The sequence below is a fragment of the Eurosta solidaginis genome, chromosome X, assembly GCF_040869045.1.
Source record: "Eurosta solidaginis isolate ZX-2024a chromosome X, ASM4086904v1, whole genome shotgun sequence".
NCBI classification, from domain to species: Eukaryota; Metazoa; Arthropoda; class Insecta; order Diptera; family Tephritidae; genus Eurosta; species Eurosta solidaginis.
The window spans coordinates 170879523-170893571 of record NC_090324.1 but is presented as its reverse complement, the minus strand read 5'-3'; the positions used below and the strand labels follow the sequence as shown (position 1 = coordinate 170893571).

At 38.5% G+C, this 14049-nt stretch overlaps 1 protein-coding gene across 1 annotated transcript in view; it reads right to left on the bottom strand.

Annotated features, from left to right (window-relative positions):
- Positions 1 to 14049, bottom strand: part of LOC137235249 (glutamate receptor ionotropic, kainate 2-like) — a 650404-nt gene that overhangs the window by 580042 nt on the left and 56313 nt on the right. The window lies entirely within an intron of this gene.

The following is a 14049-nucleotide window of genomic DNA, read 5'->3' as shown; positions in this document are numbered from 1 at the left end:
ATACATAAGTATACATGCAGATCGGTTTGAATAAAGCCAAATAACTGAAAATAATTCGAAAAACAAAAACAAACCTATATTCTATAATGAGAAAAAGTTTAAGAGCAGGTTAGTTGTTACTGATTTATGATGCCCTGGCATTAAAATTAAAACTTCGTATCTTCATATACCGTTAATCTATAGTTTATCGGGATAAGAAATTGAATTAAAGACTCATGTTAATCAGAGTTTATTGAATTGTATTTAGTAGGAGATAATTAGCATACAGTGCGTCATGATTTTTGATAAAATTTAGGAAACCCATGAATTGTTGTTACTTTCTAAAAATTGTTGTTAGTAATCAAAATGTTTATGTATAAAAGTTGAACTTATATACATATATACCAAAAAAATGAATAAGTAAATTTTTAGTATGTTCCTGAAGGCAATGTGTTGGTAGCCTAAAAGGTAGGCTATATGCATTGGGATCTTTCAATCATATTTTGTAGAAAGATCATGGTAGGGAAGGGTAAAGAACGCGAGTGTCGATCACCACCTCTGATCTCGCCTCAATAAGCACATAGACATACCGACAGCTACATGAGATTTTGAATATAGTTTTTGTTATTTTGCACGATCCCGTTTTAGTTATCCAATTTGGAGTTAAAGAGTGAAGCTCTCGATTTTAGTTTCAGTTTAGGATTGCTAAAATTAAAGTTTATGTTATGTCGGTTGAGAGATGGCAAGAACCCACCCCATCCCGAAAGAGCTACGGTGCAGAGGACTCCCGCGTCATGACCTCTCAACTGCACCGAGTGAACAAAAAGAGGAAGACTTATTATTATGTCTGCATACTTCCTCCCATGGGATAGTAGCCTCATATTGCTACCTGTAGGTATATTCCTACATTTGTGGCATGCACTCACAACACATCCCTGTCTGTTCGGGTCGGGTTACAATATATGATAGTAAGATATGTATATTTATTTTTTTCATGATAACCACTTACGACATTAAATGATATGATGCTGTATCAAATAGTTGAAGTGGTTTTGCCTCCTGTCAAGTGCTTCATCAATACCGGATTCATTTCCGTCATCCAGAGTAGTGAATAGGGTTTTTCAGTTTTTGAATTTTTTTGTAATTTTATTTTTGATTATATATTTTTTTTTTATTTTTTTTTTGATTTCATACTTTTTATACTCAGTTGAGCAGAGCTCACAGAGTATATTAAGTTTGATTGGATAACGGTTGGTTGTACATATAGAAAGGAATCGAGATAGATATAGACTTCCATATATCAAAATAATCAGGATCGAAAAAAAATTTGATTGAGCCATGTCCGTCCGTCCGTCCGTCCGTCCGTCCGTCCGTCCGTTAACACGATAACTTGAGTAAATTTTGAGGTATCTTGATGAAATTTGGTATGTAGGTTCCTGAGCACTCATCTCAGATCGCTATTTAAAATGAACGATATCGGACTATAACCACGCCCACTTTTTCGATATCGAAAATTTCGAAAAACCGAAAAAGTGCGATAACTCATTACAAAAGACAGATAAAGCGACGAAACTTGGTAGATGGGTTGACGTTATGACGCAGAATAGAAAATTAGTAAGATTTTGGACAATGGGCGTGGCACCGCCCACTTTTACAAGAAGGTAATTTAAAAGTTTTGCAAGCTGTAATTTGACAGTCGTTGAAGATATCATGATGAAATTTGGCAGGGACGTTACTACTATTACTCTATATGTGCTAAATAAAAATTAACAAAATTGGATGAAGAACACGCCCACTTTTTAAAAAAAAATTTTTTTTAATTCAAATTTTAACAAAAAAATTAATATCTTTACTGTATATAAGTAAATTAAGTTAAAATTCAACTCCACTAATGATATGTTGCAACAAAATACAAAAATAAAAGAAAATTTCAAAATGGGTGTGGCTCCGCCCATTTTCATTTAGTTTGTCTAGAATACTTTTATTGCCATAAGTCGAACAAAAATTTACCAATCCTTCTCAAATTTGGTAGGAGCATAGATTCTATGACGGTAACTGTTCTCTGTGAAAATGGGCGAAATCGGTGCAAGCCACGCCCAGTTTTTATACACAGTCCACCGTCTGTCCTTCCGCTCGGCCATTAACACAATAACTTGAGCAAAATCCGATATATCTTTACTAAACTTAGCCCACGTATTTACCTGAGCTCACTTTTTCTTGGTATAAAAAATGGGCGAAATCTGACCATAACCACGCCCACTTTATCGATATCGAAAATTACGAAAAATGAAAAAAATGCCATAATTCTATACCAAATACGAAAAAAGGGATGAAACATGGTAACTGGATTGGTTTATTGACGGAAAATATAACTTTGGAAAAAACTTTGTAAAATGGGTGTGACACCTACTATATTAAGTAGAAGAAAATGAAAAAGTTCTACAAGGCGAAATCAACAGCCCTTGGAATCTTGGCAGGAATACTGTTAGTGGTATTGCATATATAAATAAACTAGCCTTTACCCGCGGCCCCGTCCGTAAGGAGAAAATGAAATATGTGGGCTATTCACGTTAGCCTGCTTATAAAGTTATCTGTTTAAAATTTTTTGTCTGTCTAATGCATTTTATTTTTGTAATTGAGTAAAAAAAAAAAACTTTATGAGCTGATAACCTGATAGGATCCCAAAATGATAACGAAATTATCCAGAAAAAGCCACGAAATGACCACGACGCTATCGCGGACGGATCCCGAAAACCATCCAGAAACACCCCGGAAGTGTTTCCAAAAGTTCCCGAAGTAGTCCCAAAAAAACCCGAAATGACAACGACACGATTCTAGACTTATCCAGATAACCACCCAGAAATGATGCCTGAAGGGTACCAAATTGATCCCGAAATAGTCCCGAAAAAGTTCCGAAATTACCCTGACGGGCTCCCGGATGGATCTCAAAAACCATCCAGGAAGGGTTCCTAAATTATCCCGACATAGTCCAGAAAAAGCTCCGAAAAAGTTCCGAAATGACCCCGAGGGATCCACAACGGATAGCGAAAACCATAAAGAAATGTTTCCGGAAATCCATCCAGAAATGATCTTGGGAGGGACCCCAAATGATCCCGAAAAAGTCCCGCAAAGATTCCTACGGGATCCTGAGCGGATACCGAAAAGCATCCAGAAGTGATGCCGAAAAGGTCCTCAAATGATCACCTAATAGTCCCAAAATGACCCTGACGGCATCCCGGACAGATCCCGAAATCCATCCAGAAATGATCTTGGGAGGGTCCCAAAATTATCCCGAAATAGTCTGGGAAAAGTCCAGAAATTACCCTGACGGATACCGGACGAATCCTGAAAACCAATCTTAAATGATGCCGAAAAAGTCCCGAAATGACCCTGATGGGACCCGGAAAGGATCCCGAAAACTAACCTGAAATGATGCCGGAAAGGTCCTCAATTGATCTCCCAATAGTTCCGAAAAGACCCTGACGGGATCCCGAACGGATCCCGACAACTATCCAGAAATGATACCGAAAGGGCCCGCAAACGATCCCGTATTATTCGAGAAAAAGTCCCGAAATGACCCCGACGGGATGCCGGACGAATCCCAAAAACCATCCAGAAATGATTTTGGAAAGGACCCCAATGATCCCGAAAAAGTCCCGCAATTATTCCGACGGGAATCTGAACGGATACCGAAAACCATCCAGAAGTGATGCCGGAACGGTCCTCAAATGCTCACCTAATAGTCCCAAAATGACCCTGAGGGCATCCCGGACAAATCCCGAAATCCATCCAGAAATGATCTTGGGAAGGTCCCAAAATGATCCCGAAATAGTCTCGGAAAAGTCCAGAAATTACCCTGACGGGTTCCCGGACGAATCCTGAAAGCCATCCTTAAATGATCCCGAAAAAGCCCCGAAATGACCCTGACGGGAACCCGAAAGGATTCCAAAAACTATCCAGAAATGATGCCGGAAAGGTCCTCAAATGATCCCCTAATAGTTCCGAAATGACCGTGACGGGATCCCGAACGGATCCCGACAACTATCCAGAAATTATGCCGAAAGGGTCCGCAAATGATCCCGTATTAGTCGAGAAAAAGTCCCGAAATGACCCCGACGGGATCCCGGACGAATCCCAAAAACCATCCAGAAATGATGCCGGTAGGTATCCCAAATGATCCCGAAATAATCCCGAAATGACCTCGTCGGCATCCCGGACGGATACCGAAAATTATCCAGAAATGATGCCGGAAAGGTCCATAAATGATCCCCTAATAGTCCCGAAAATGTTCCAAAATAACCCCGACGGGATCCCGGACGGATTCCGTAAACTATACAGAAATGATCCCGGAAGGGTCCCAAAATGATCCCGAAATAGTCCCGAAAAAGTCCCGAAATTACCCCGGCGTAATCCCGGACCGATCCCGAAAACCATCCAGAAATGATCCCGGAAGGGTCTCGACTGACCCTTACGGGATTACAAATAAGGTGAAGCTAATTATAAAACCATGTTAATAAGGCAGCAGGCGCATTGGAGCGAATAAAAAGTTAGATAGAAACATACAGGTAAAGCTAATAAAAGCGTGCTAATAAAAACAATTGATGGAGGGCGGATGGCGGGAGTAAAGGAGAGGATCACTGATCGTTCCTCCAAAATTGTCTAGATCTCATTCTGTATGTACCAGATACCAAAAACTATTGATTTAGGAGAAAATTTAGATTGAGTTATAACAATTTATGGATTTTACACCAGAGGGGGAGATAAAGGGGGGCGGGCGGAGGGTGTCACTGCTTACTTTGTAAGCCCTCGACTTATTTGACCCCTTGAGTCTGTGATATTGGTGAAGGCCAGTATACGTAAAGTTATAATGTGTAAAAATTATGAAAAATAATTTCTCGAAGGGTCGTGGGACCCCCACCCCTCTTTCCATGTTCGAAAAAAATTTCGCTAGTAGACTACTGTCTGTGTCCCAAATTTCATCAAAATCCGTGTAGCCATTCTGGCGTGATTCAGTCGCAAAGACGAAAAAATATAATAATTAAATTATAACTGTTCCTAGGGGGCGGGGACCACGCCCCTTTTGAAAAATATATAGCTGGTAGATCCTTCTAGACTATTGGCTATATGTGCGCAAAATTTCATCCAAATCGGTCCAGCCGTTCTTGCGTTATTGAGTCACAAAGGCAAACGTCTGGACAAACATCCAAACATCCAAACATCCAAACATCTTAACATCCAAACTTTCCCATTTATAATATATATTAGATTAGCAGTACCCGACAGATGATTTTCTGGATCACCTGGTCCACATTTTGGTCGATATCGCGAGAATGCCTTCACATATACATCTAAGGGCCACTCGCTTTTAAAACCCTCATTAATACCTTTAATTTGATATCCATATCGTACAAAAACATACCAGAGTCACCCCTGTCCCACCCTAATGGCGATATCTCGAAAAGGCGTCCACCTATAGACCTAATGCCCCCTCCCTCTTAAAATGCTCAGTAACACCTTTCGTTTGATACCCATATCGTACAAATATTCTAGAGTCACCCCTGGCCCACCCTAATGGCGATATCTCGAAAAGGCGTCCACCTATAGACCTAGTGTCCACTCCCTCTTAAAATGCTCAGTAACACCTTTCGTTTGATACCCATATCGTACAAACATTCTAGAGTCACCCCTGGCCCACCCTAATGGCGATATCTCGAAAAGGCGTCCACCTATAGACCTAATGCCCACTCCCTCTTAAAATGCTCAGTAACAGCTTTCGTTTGATACCCATATCGTACAAACATTCTAGAGTCACACCTGGCCCACCCTAATGGCGATATTTGGAAAAGGCGTCCACCTATAGAACTAAGGATTACTCCCTTTTAAAATACTCATTACCACCTTTCATTTGATACCCATATCGTACAAACACATTCTAGAGTCACCCTGGCCCACCCTAATGGCGATATCTCGAAAAGGCGTCCACCTATAGACCTAATGTCCACTCCCTCTTAAAATGCTCAGTAGCACCTTTCGTTTGATACCCATATCGTACAAACATTCTAGAGTCACCCCTGGCCCACCCTAATGGCGATATCTCGAAAAGGCGTCCACCTATAGACCTAATGTCCACTCCCTCTTAAAATGCTCAGTAACACCTTTCGTTTGATACCCATATCGTACAAACATTCTAGAGTCACCCCTGTCCCACCCTAATGGCGATATCTCGAAAAGGCGTCCACCTATAGACCTAATGCCCACTCCCTCTTAAAATGCTCAGTAACATCTTTCGTATGATACCCATATCGTACAAACATTCTAGAGTCACACCTGGCCCACCCTAATGGCGATATCTCGAAAAGGCGTCCACCTATAGAACTAAGGATTACTCCCTTTTAAAATACTTATTACCACCTTTCATTTGATACCCATATCGTACAAACACATTCTAGAGTCACCCTGGCCCACCCTAATGGCGATATCTCGAAAAGGCGTCCACCTATAGACCTAATGCCCACTCCCTCTTAAAATGCTCAGTAACACCTTTCGTTTGATACCCATACCGTACAAACATTCTAGAGTCACCCTTGGTCCAGCTTTATGGCGATATCTCGAAAAGGCGTCCACCTATAGAACTAAGGATTACTCCCTTTTAAAATACTCATTACCACCTTTCATTTGATACCCATATCGTACAAACACATTCTAGAGTCACCCTGGCCCACCCTAATGGCGATATCTCGAAAAGGCGTTCACCTATAGACCTAATGCCCACTCCCTCTTAAAATGCTCAGTAACACCTTTCGTTTGATACCCATATCGTACAAACATTCTAGAGTCACCCTTGGTCCACCTTTATGGCGATATCTCGAAAAGGCGTCCACCTATAGAACTAAGGATTACTCCCTTTTAAAATACTCCTTACCACCTTTCATTTGATACCCATATCGTACAAACACATTCTAGAGTCACCCCTGGCCCACCCTAATGGCGATATTTCGAAAAGGCGTCCACCTATAGACCTAATGCCCACTCCCTCTTAAAATGCTCAGTAACACCTTTCGTTTGATACCCATATCGTACAAACATTCTAGAGTCACCCCTGGCCCACCCTAATGGCGATATCTCGAAAGGGCGTCCACCTATAGACCTAATGCCCACTCCCTCTTAAAATGCTCAGTAACACCTTTCGTTTGATGCACATATCGTACAAACACATTCTAGAGTCACCCCTGGCCCACCCTAATGACGATATCTCGAAAAGGCGTCCAACTATAGACCTCATGCCCACTCCCTCTTAAAATGCTCAGTAACACCTTTCGTTTGATACCCATACCGTACAAACACTCTAGAGTCACCCCTGGCCCACCCTAATGGCGATATCTCGAAAAGGCGTCCACCTATAGACCTAATGCCCACTCCCTCTTAAAATGCTCAGTAACACCTTTCGTTTGATACCCATATCGTACAAACATTCTAGAGTCACCCCTGGCCCACCCTAATGGCGATATCTCGAAAGGGCGTCCACCTATAGACCTAATGTCCACTCCCTCTTAAAATGCTCAGTAACACCTTTCGTTTGATGCACATATCGTACAAACACATTCTAGAGTCACCCCTGGCCCACCCTAATGACGATATCTCGAAAAGGCGTCCAACTATAGACCTCATGCCCACTCCCTCTTAAAATGCTCAGTAACACCTTTCATTTGATTCCCATATCGTACAAACACATTCTAGAGACACCCCTGGTCCACCTTTATGGCGATATCTCGAAACGGCGTCCACCTATGGAACTAAGGATCACTCCTTTTCAAAATACTCATTAACAGCTTTCATTTGATACCCATATCGTACAAACACATTATAGAATCACCCCTGGTCCACCTTAATGGGGACATCTCGAAAAGGCGTCCACCGATAGACCTAAGGCCCACTCCCTCTTAAAATGCTCAGTAACACCTTTCATTTGATACCCATATCGTACAAACAAATTCTAGAGTCAGCCCTGGTCTACCTTTATGGCGATATCCCTAAATGGCGTTCATCCATAGAACTATGGCCTACTCTCTCTTAAAATACTCTTTAATACCTTTCATTTGATACACATGTTTTACAACCACATTCCAGGGTTACCCCAGATTGATTTTCCTTATTTTGTCTCCATAGCTCTCAACTGAGTATGTTATGTTCGGTTACACCCGAACTTAGCCTTCCTTCCTTGTTTTCTAGTAATTTTTAAATGTTTTGTAATTTTTTTTTGTAAATGGTTTTTAAATTTTTGTAGTTTTTTTGCAAGTATTTCTAAATTTTGAATTTTTTTTTAGGTTTTTTTTCTAAATTTTAAATTTTTTTTGTAGGTTTTTCTAAATTTTGTATTTTTTTGTGATGGTTTTTAAATTTTTATATGTTTTTGTAATTTTTCGTTATTTATTCATTTTTCCGATATTTTTTTTTTTTAATTTTGTGTTGGGTTTTTTTCTTTAATTTGAGCATCCACGCCTGTTGGCAGGCTTGCCTCCTTTCGGCCACACACCGTTTTTACAGGGCTTCGGCCCACGGTCGCCATTTAAAAGATCCATTTTGTGATCTAGGGAAAAATAGCGTTCTAACACGCTCGCACACTACGCACTCATTTCCTTTAAACTTTTAGTTGTCTTTCCGTTGTTTCCTATTATAAATAAATCAAATTCGTTTCGTTCTAGAGTATATTCTTTTCTTTTATTACAATTTTTGTTCTTAACACTATTTAGTTCCTTATTTATATCAATACAATTTTATCACTGTACTTTTTTATTCTTTTACAGCTTTTCAGTTTATGAGTTTAAAGTGCGCGTCTTAATCGGGCGCCGGTTCAGTTCTAAATGAAAACTGCCGCTAAAGCAAATCTGTAGCTAGGCACGTTTTCTTTAGGTTGCTTAGCAACGAAATTCATGATGGAGTCGAGTAACGGCAGTTTCAACCAATCAGAAATTCTCCGCGTTACTCGACTCCAACATTTTCAGGAATGCCAAGTGCATCTGATGCATGGTTGCATCTTGCACTTTTCCAGAAGGGGAGTTGCCAGCTACAATTTAATATGATGATTTAACACTACATGACACTACATCATCTCCATTTAGAAAAGAAGAATTTGGTAAGATTAGTGATTAATCTTGCCACATTCTTCGTTAGGCTTCAGTATGTTGTTGTAATGTTATGAATGAATGAGTTTGCTAGCATTAGAGTGTTCTTCTTTAGGCTTTAGTATGTTGGTGTAAAGTTATGAATGAATGAGTTTGCTAGCATTAGGGTGTTCTAACCCTGGACTCGTTCATTCAACACAGTGCAACATTTAAAAAAAAAAGAGAATTAAAATTGAAATATGCAAAGAAATTAAAAATATTTAAAAAGTTAGTGTTAAGATATTTATGATTTATCGAATTTTAAGTTTTGAAGTGAACCGGTTTTTTTTCTATTCTTATTGTAGGATCTACGTAAGTATATTTATATCTATAGTTCCATAAAATTTCTTTTGTTGAGCCTTCATTGGCGAGTTCTTAAAATATATTTATATCTGAAGATTATTTAGTATTTTATTATTTAGTAAAGTTTATATGAATAAAAGTACAGGCTCTCAATTTAACTAATTTTTTGTATTCCGTCCGTCCGTCCGACCGCCCGTTAACACGATAACTTGAGTAAATTTTGAGGTATCTTGATGAAATTTGGTACGTACGTTCCTGAGTACTCATCTCAGACCGCTATTTAAAATGAACGATATCGGACTATAACCACGCCCACTTTTTCGATATCGAAAATTTCGAAAAACCGAAAAAGTGCAATAATTCATTACCAAAGACAGATAAAGCGTGAAATTTGGTAGGTGAGTTGAACTTATGACGCAGAATAGAAAATTAGTAAAATTTTGGACAATGGGCGTGGCACCGCCCACTTTTAAAAGAAGGTAATTTAAAACTTTTGCAAGCTGTAATTTGGCAGTCGTTGAAAATATCATTATGAAATTTGGCAGGAACGTTACTCCTATTACTATCTATACGCTTAATAAAAATTAGCAAAATCGGAGAATGACCACGCCCACTTTTTAAAAAAAAAATTTTTTAAATTCAAATTTTAAAAGAAAAGTTATATCTTTACAGTATATAAGTAAATTATGTCAACATTCAATTCCAGTAATGATATGTTGCAACAAAATACAAAAATAAAAGAAAATTTCAAAATGGGCGTGGCTCCGCCCTTTTTCATTTAATTTGTCTAGGATACTTTTAATGCCATAAGTCGAACAAAAATTTACCAATCCTTGTGAAATTTGGTAGAGGCTTAGATTCTAGGACGGTAACTGTTTTCTGTGAAAAAGGGCGAAATCGGTTGAAGCCACGCCCAGTTTTTATACACTGTCTGTCCTTCCGCTCGGCCGTTAACACGATAACTTGAGCAAACATCGATATATCTTTACTAAACCAGTTCACGTACTTATCTGAACACACTTTGTATTGGTGTAAAAAATGGCCGAAATCCGACTATGACCACGCCCACTTTTTCGATATCGAAAATTACGAAAAATGAAAAAAATGCCATAATTATATACAAAATACGAAAAAAGGGATGAAACATGGTAATTGGATTGGTTTATTGACGAGAAATATAACTTTAGAAAACACTTTGAAAATGGTTGTGACACCTACCATATTAAGTAGAAGAAAATGAAAAAGTTCTGCAGGGCGAAATAAAACACCCTTGAAATCTTGGCAGGTATTACATATATAAATAAATTAGCGGTATCCAACAGATGATGTTCTGGGTCACCCTGGTCCACATTTTGGTCGATATCTGGAAAACGACTTCACATATACAACTGCCACCACTCCCTTTTAAAACTCTCATTAATACCTTTAATTTGATACCAATATCGTACAAACACATTCTAGAGTCACCCCTGGTCCACCTTTATGGCGATATCTCGAAAAGGCGTCCACCTATAGAACTAAGCCCCACGCCATTTTAAAATACTCATTAACACCTTTCATTTGATACCCATATCGTACAAACATATTCTAGAATCACCCCTGGTCCACCTTTATGGCGATATCTCGAAAAGGCGACCACCTATAGAACGAAGGCCCCCTCCTTTTTAAAAATACTCATTAACACCTTTCATTTGATACCCATATCGTACAAACAAAGTCTAGAGTCACCCCTGGCCCACCTTTATTGCGATACCTCGAAAAGGCGTCCACCTATAGAACTAAGGCCCACTCCCTTTTAAAATACTCATTAACACCTTTCGTTTGATACCCATATTGTACAAACGTATTCTAGAGTCACCCCTGGTCCACCTTTATGGCGATATCTCGAAAAGGCGACCACCTATAATACTACCACCCCTCCCTTTTAAAACCCTCATTAATACCTTTAATATGATACCCATACCGTACAAACATATTCTAGAGTCACCCCTGGTCCACCTTTATGGCGATATTTCGAAACGGCGTCCACCTATAGAACTAAGGCCCTTCCCTTTTAAAATACTTATTAACATCTTTCGTTTACTACCCATATTGTACAAACGCATTCTAGAGTCACCCCTGGTCCATCTTTATGGCGATATCTCGAAAAAGCGACCACCTATACAATTACCACCACTCCCTTTTAAAAGCCTCATTAATACCTTTAATTTGATACCCATATCGTACAAACAAATTCTAGGGTCACTCCTGGTCTACCTTTATGGCGATATCTCAAAACGGCATCCACCTATGGAACTAAGGATCACTCCCTTTTAAAATACTTATTAGCACCTTTTTTTTGATACCCATATTATACAAACAAATTCTAGGGTCAACCCTGGTCCACCTTTATGGAGATATCTCGAAACGGCGTCCACCTATGGAACTAAGGATTACTCCCTTTCAAAATACTCATTAACATCTTTCATTTGATACCCATATCGTACTAACAAATTCTAGAGTCAACCCTGATCCACCTTTATGGCGATATCCCTAAATGGCGTCCACCTATAGAACTATGGCCCACTCCCTTATAAAATACTCTTTAATGCCTTTCATTTGATACACATGTCATACAAACACATTCCAGGGTTTCCCTCGGTTCATTTTCCTACATGGTTATTTTCCCTTATGTTGTCACCATAGCTCTCAACTGAGTATGTAATGTTCGGTTACACCCGAACTTAACCTTCCTTACTTGTTATGTATTATTTTTATACTCAGTTGAGCAGAGCTCACAGAGTATAATAACTTTTATTGGATAACGGTTGGTTGCACAGGTATAAAGGAATCGAGATAGATATAGAGCTTAATAATAATGCAATGGCACTTAACAATTTAAGGCAGTAAGTGATATAGATAGTAAGTGAAATTTAGAAAATAGAGAAAGACAGAAAATAGAGATTAAGATATTAGCAGCTTATTTGTAGTTACGAGGCCAGCGTCATATCGAGGTCACTAAAATATTTGTGTATAAGCTTTCTGAAGTTGCTTCTATTTAGTTGTGATTTTAAATTTTCTGGAATCCTGTTCCACATTTTAATTGCACTAATGAAAAACAGCCGGCTAGATGTTAGTGTACTATATTTTGGGATTATTAAGCTGTTTATTCTCTGAGATCTGGTCAATTGAATCTTGTCATACAGATATTTAGGGGTTTTCCATTCCAGCAACTTAAACATGAAAATACAGTTCCTGGCGGCCAAATATTGCATAATACTACAACCCAAAATTTTGTCGTGCCATGGTGATATGTGAGCATAACGACTTATGCCATAAACATACCGTGTAACATTTTTTTGGAAGTATTTCTATTTAGAAACATGCTCGCACACTACGCACTCACTTCCTTTAAACTTTTAGTTGTCTTTCCGTTGTTTCCTATTATAAATAAATCAAATTCGTTTCGTTCTAGATTATATTGTTTTCTTTTATTACAATTTTTGTTCTTAACACTATTTAGTTCCTTATTTATATCAATACAATTTTATCCCTGTACTTTCTTATTCTTTTACAGCTTTTCAGTTTATGAGTTTAAAGTGCGCGTCTTAATCGGGCGCCGGTTCAGTTCTAAATGAAAACTGCCGCTAAAGCAAATCTGTAGCTAGGCACGTTTTCTTTAGGTTGCTTAGCAACGAAATTCATGATGGAGTCGAGTAACGGCAGTTCCAACCAATCAGAAATTCTCCGCGTTACTCGACTCCAACATTTTCAGTGATGCCAAGTGCATCTGATGCATGGTTGCATCTTGCACTTTTCCAGAAGGGGAGTTGCCAGCTACAATTTAATATGATGATTTAACACTACATGACACTACATCATCTCCATTTAGAAAAGAAGAATTTGGTAAGATTAGTGATTAATCTTGCCACATTCTTCTTTAGGCTTCAGTATGTTGTTATAATGTTATGAATGAATGAGTTTGCTAGCATTAGAGTGTTCTTCTTTAGGCTTTAGTATGTTGGTGTAAAGTTATGAATGAATGAGTTTGCTAGCATTAGGGTGTTCTAACCCCGGACTCGTTCATTCAACACAGTGCAACATTTAAAAAAAAAAAGAGAATTAAAATTGAAATATGCAAAGAAATTAAAAATATTTAAAAAGTTAGTGTTAAGATATTTATGATTTATCGAATTTTAAGTTTTAAGTGAACCGGTTTTTTTTCTATTCTTATTGTAGAATCTACGTAAGTATATTTTATATCTATAGTTCCATAAAATTTCTTTTGTTTAGCCTTCATTGGCGAGTTCTTAAAATATATTTATATCTGAAGATTATTTAGTATTTTATTATTAAGTAAAGTTTATCTGAATATAAGTACAGGCTCTCAATTTAACTAATTTTTTGTACTCCGTCCGTCCGTCCGACCGCCCGTTAACACGATAACTTCAGTAAATTTTGAGGTACCTTGATGAAATTTGGTACGTACGTTCCTGAGTACTCATATCAGACCGCTATTTAAAATGAACGATATCGGACTATAACCACGCCCACTTTTTCGATATCGAAAATTTCGAAAAACCGAAAAAGTGCAATAATTCATTACCAAAGACAGATAAAGCGTGAA